The sequence below is a fragment of the Electrophorus electricus genome, chromosome 1 (genome assembly GCF_013358815.1).
Source record: "Electrophorus electricus isolate fEleEle1 chromosome 1, fEleEle1.pri, whole genome shotgun sequence".
NCBI lineage: Eukaryota > Metazoa > Chordata > Actinopteri > Gymnotiformes > Gymnotidae > Electrophorus > Electrophorus electricus.
This window is the reverse complement of record NC_049535.1, coordinates 19,634,658-19,640,657: the sequence shown is the minus strand read 5'-3', so window position 1 is coordinate 19,640,657 and position 6,000 is coordinate 19,634,658.

The window sequence follows — 6,000 nt, the reverse complement described above, 5'->3', positions numbered from 1 at the left end:
GCTCTTCTGGAAGGTCCCCCATATCCCAGTGCAAACATAAAGCTTGTGTAAAAGGGTATTAATCCCCATGGTTGCTGGTTGAAGAGCTTACATGCTTTTGTAGTGTAGCAGAGCATTATGCCTAACAATCTGCAGCCTGTTCACCTGCCCCTTTCAATAGGCTCTGCTTTGCTGCACTACTAAGGCTATACAATAACATTACAGAACAATTCACAATCTCAGGCATTACTGTGAAGATGCAAAGTCTGCCACTAATGGAATGGGTAAAAAAAAACCTTATTGTACCCTGAAGCTTGCTGTGACAGTTAAGTAGAAAACTCTGATTAGCCATTCTTTTGCCTTTATTGGCTTTACTAACAGATAATATTACATGGATTTAAGAGTACCAGTTGGCTTAATTTTTGGGACAACTCAAATGTAATGAAGCAGATACCATGGCCTACATTGAGGGCCAGTCATATCAGATGACATAGAGGGGATTCACATCTGCTCCATACAGACTCTCCACTGGTGTTCCACAAGGCCACAGTGCTTGGACCTCTGCTGGTCTCTCCTGTTCTGTTTGCGAAGACATTCTCACATGGTTTCTCATTCCACTTCTATTCTGGTGATACCTGATTTTCTATTTTCTACCCTCTGACAATCAGGTTCCTGCTAGTATCACAGCCTAGCAGATATCTCTTCATGGCTTCATCTACTGATGCTAAATCTCAGAAAGACTGAACCAGGTCAAGCACTTGGGATCTCACTAGAGAACTCTTGCATCTCTCCAGCTGACAAGGTACTAATACATATCCAACTATCATTCTCTCTGTAATGCAGATTCCTCAACTAAACACCAGGAAAATATAAGAGCTCCAGGTGCTTGTCAGTCCCTTGCCATCTTGAAACTGTATTTCTGTAACTCGCTTCTAGCATGCCTTCCTTTCAGTGACATTAGATCCCAACAACTCATCCAGAATGCAGCTGTATGGCTTGTTTTCAGCCTCCTGATGTTATAATGTCACCCTCCTCTGCTGTGTTCTCTTCACTGTCTCCCTGTAGTAGCTTGCATCAGATATAAAACCTTGACACTCAACTACAAAGTCATCACTGGACCAGGTCCCACATACCTAAAAGCTCTAATGAAACCCATTCCCACATTGCTTCGAGCCTCTAGCAATGCTCGACTTGAACCACCATCCCTCAAGAAACAAAGAAGACATGCATTTAGACTCTTCACTGTCTTGGCACTGAACTTCTACTGGCTGACTATTCGAATGAGTCAATGTCTGTCTTCAAAGGAAAACTGAAGTCACCTCTTCAATGAGTCACTTAAATATGAACTTAAAACTCTTTTACTGTCTTCTTCTCCAATCAAATTAGGGCTTTAGCCTGATAGTATTCCTAACATTGACTTATTAACATTAACATTATCTATTGTCACATGAGGCTAAGTACTTGATAGAATCTACAAAGTACTTCTGTAAGTTGTTCTGGACAAGGGAATATGCCAAAAATAAATATAAATGCATATTGTATAAAGTGATTAAAAATATCATATAAAGTCATTTAATGTATTTAATTTATTCATTTAATTTAGTTTAATTGAATTTAAACACAAAGATTCAAAAAACAACTTCAAAAACCTTTGAAGTGTACCTGTAATCATGAAACTGTCCTGTGACTCCAAGTTTTTCATTTTTTAATCTAAAATGCAGATTGCAGATTTTTTCAGTTATTTAAACCCAAACTAGTTATAAGAGACTAGCATTGTGAGACACAAACCAAATGTTTTCTCTATTTTTTCACATTATTTTATTGTCATGTTACGGCCCTGTCTCCTCCTCAAACGTCTTTGTGTGTGTGTTCGTTTGTGTTGCCACGCCCTAACGTGTCGTTCACCTGTCTTGTATTATGTGTAATCGTCTTGAGTGTATATATGTCTCATGTGTCGTAGTAAGTTTGTTGGTGTTTAAGGAGTGTATAGTGTTTGTGCTTTGTTATCTGTTTGAAATAATAAACGTATGTCTGATCATGCCTATTCCCCACATCCTGATTGCCTCGAAGCATCACAGAAACACCAACCGAAGAAGGATGCATGGGAAGGGTAAGAAGAAGGGGAAGAGGCGGAGTAAATGCACTTCCTCAGCCCATGCATGAAAGCCTCCTGTGTTCCTGGGTACCCTCCTGACTCCCACAAAAGGAAGGCGTGTTCCTGGTGCGGAAGTGGGGGAGCCACATGGGACTACGTCTGACTACCATGACTGGTACAATGATTTCCAGTCCTCGGAGTCGGACACCGTGGACTTCTCCCGTACCACCAAGAGACCATCGCTCATCCTGACCTCGCTCAATGGGTCCTACGAAGACCAGACTGGCTGTGATGACCAGTACTCGGAGGTGGATTCCACTGGGTTTTCCGGAAACCAGCCAAACTATGAGGACCGGTACTCGAAAGTGGAATCTGCTGGAACCTGCATGGAACATAGAGAGGGCTACGTGGAGTATGGCAAGAGAGGGGAGTGTAGTGACATTGCTCTGGAGTCGGACATGGGGTCCGATCGAGAGGAGGACTCATTGATGGAGGTGGAGGAGGTACCTCAGGAGGATCCTTCCTCTCAGAACGACACTATAGGCTCCAAGGATGAAGAAACCCCAGCACCCAAGGCTCCACCTAAGGCTCCGCCCAGGGCAAGCCACTCTGGGGCAAGCAAGCAGCCCAGGGCGACTGGCAGAGAGGCCACATGGTCGGCAGAGAAGGAAACTCCTCCTCCTAAGACGAGGAGCACTAAAGTGCATGCACCTACGCCTAAGCTTCGGGGAGGTAAAAAGGCAGCGGCACCAGAGCTTGCTCCACAACCAGGCAACACAAATGGTACGCTGCCCTATGCACATGTGCCAGGGTCCAGACAGCCTCCGACAACCGAGCAGGTGAGAGACACTCCCCCCTAGGCTGGTTGGCCTCCGACCCAGCCGACAATCAGAGGACTGGCTGGGGTTCCGCCACTCTTCCCCGGACTGTTCAATTTTTCAGTTTGTATGGTGTAGTGCCTGTGCCCAGCACTGTACCTCTCCCCGTTACCTTAAATTTCACTTTGTTCCCTTCTGTGTCTATGTCAGTCCCCCTTAGTGTGTGTATTCCTGTATCTGTTGTCATCCTAGTCCCGGTACTTCCCCCCGTGCTCCTGCTCGCGCTGGCCCGTGGCGGGCTGCCTCTGGCCTCACCATTTGGCATTGGTCTTGGGTCCGCAGCCCATTAGGCTGGCGTGCCGGAAGTCGCACCCTTGAGGGGAGGCTCGGTCATGTTACAGCCCCACCCCCTCCTAAAACGTCTTTGTGTGTGTGTTCGTCTGTCTTGCCACGCCCTCTCGTGTCGTCCACCTGTTCCGTATTATGTATAATCGTCTTGAGTGTATATATGTCTCATGTGTCATAATAAGTTTGTTGGTGTTTAAGGAGTGTATAACATTTGTGCTTTGTTATCTGTTTGAAATAATAAACGTGTGTCTGATCGTGCCTCTTCCCCGCATCCTGATTGCCTTGAAGCATCACATTTATGATTAAGAATAACTAGAAAATTTTATTTGATGACAGGGAACCTGCCAAGCCAAATAAGTACATTACCATAACATTTAAACTGTAAAGGTAATACTGTAGCAATGCAAGATACAGTTAGAATTTGTGTATAGGTGGAACTACACTGGCAATGAAAAATTGCTTAGACACACAAATGCCATAAATTAATGTTTAACAAGTGTTTTTATGTGTTTGAAGGGATCTGTGTATGGATTGGTGAGAAACAATGCTCTGTGCTCAAAAGCCAGTGTGTCCAGTATCTTCTGCAAAAAGCCAGTCTGGCTGCAGGTTTGTATAGTGGATACCTGAAACAACACATCAGTCAGCTGTCTGAAGATTGAGAATTGATTAAACAAATGGGAATTAGGTTGCTTGGATGGAATAAAATCTTCTGCCACCCATTTATTTGAATGGAAAACCTTGACTCAGTGGCCATCACACAGTGACTCTGACCATTGGCCATTGAGCACTGAGTGAAATTATATTAAACTAAATTAAGGCCACACACACACACACACACACACACACACACACACACACTACTCATTTGGTCTGAACCCAGATTTTCAGGTTCTTTACAGATTTTTTTAACATTCTTAACCTATAACAAATCTCAGGTAATGGCAGGCAAATTCAGTTCATAATTTATAGTTCACAGTTGTATGTCAACAGAATAGACATACACATTTACCCTTAAGCAGTGTATGATTTCAGCATGTGACTATTGCAGACATTTCTAATTGCTCAGCCTTATTTACTTAGTTACTTACTTAGTTACTAATCCATTATTATTCATCACCTGCTCAATGTTGATAGAAAAAGAAGATGCTGATAATGTGGTCAATGTTTATATTATAGGCTTTTGAAGCAGCACTCAGTGATGACTGCAGACTGCCCAAGGTAGAGCTCTGTAGTGGGGACCACTGCCCACACCAACCCCTATTGCCATGCTAAGGTTAATTCTGTTACATAGATGAGATGAACATGTCAAAACATGGACAAGTACTTTCATCTCATCACTTTCAGTGAGAGAGAACAAAGCCTAACACTGCCTTCTTATGTTCAATTCTTACAACTCACACAATAAGGTACTGTACAATCTAAACATTGCAGGCTAGCTGTGCTAGCATTTGTCTATGTAAAATCCATCATTTCTGAGTTTCAGCCAGTTAGCATTACATGTGAACTGACCATACACTGTAAGCCACCACTGACTCCCACTGTGATTTTTTTTAAGCCACCAACATGGCCGACATGGGAGCTGCCATCTTGGGGGTTCTTGCACAATAGAGTAAAACTGGAGCTAGGGCACGCGCAGTAGAGACAGTCTCTCCACCCAAAGCCCCACCCACATTTGTTACGATACGCCTCCTTTCTCTTAATGCGGGGAACAAACACAATATACCAACAACAGAAGACTACGAATTGTTGATGAAAACTCAGATATCGAGTTGTCTGATGAGGAAAATCAAGATGCAGTTTTTGAGGCAGAGGACTCAGAGAGCTCAGAGGATGAAACTGAGATAGGGCAAACAGAGGCAGAAAAGTCAGAGCAAGGAAAAATGTCCACATCCAGTCACCATCCACTCTGGGGCAGGACTACAATGTACACATTGACTTTGTATTCTCAAGATAATATATTACCATTATATATATATATATACATATAGATTTTTACTTACATTTTTTTCATAAAAATGATTTATTCTGATAATTCATTATAACAATAATTCAGACATATTCTTTTTCTAGCTTTATTATTTTCCTAAGATTCAACCCTCAACTGGATTATTCTCCCATTATTCAGAGTAATGATGCCATAACACGCCAAAATTGGACCCCAATGAATTATTTTCAACAGTACATTGAGGACTCTGTGTTTGAAGAAATGGCTATGTGCACAAACCAATGTGAAGTCCTTGTGTCTGAGGCAACGCTAAACACCACTCCTGAAGAGTTGAAAACATTCTTTGTTAGTTCTGTCTTCATGGCCTGTCTAGGTTATCCAAATATAGAGATGTATGGGGCCTCAAACACCAGAGTTCAAGTAGTGGCAAAAATGCATGACCAAAAATTGATTCTATAAACTAAGAAATTCCATTAAGATTGTCAATGACTTTGATATTTCAGATGAGGACAAAAGCAGAGAACACTTGTGGAAAGTCAGGCCCCTTCTGAACAAAGTGAGGCAAGGATGTCTAAATCAGCTTAGAACAGGAAAATTGTCCATTGATGAGCAAATGATTCCATTTACTGGTCGCTACCCAATTTGCCAGTATGTACTGGGCAAACCATACTGGATTGAAGGTGTTTGTCTTGGCCACACCAAGTGGTATGGTCTTAGATTTTGTGGTTTACTGAGGTAAGACCACCTTCAGAGTCACAAAGGGATTGGGCATTGGAAAACAAGCTGTCCTTCATTTGGCAGAGACTGTTCCCAGA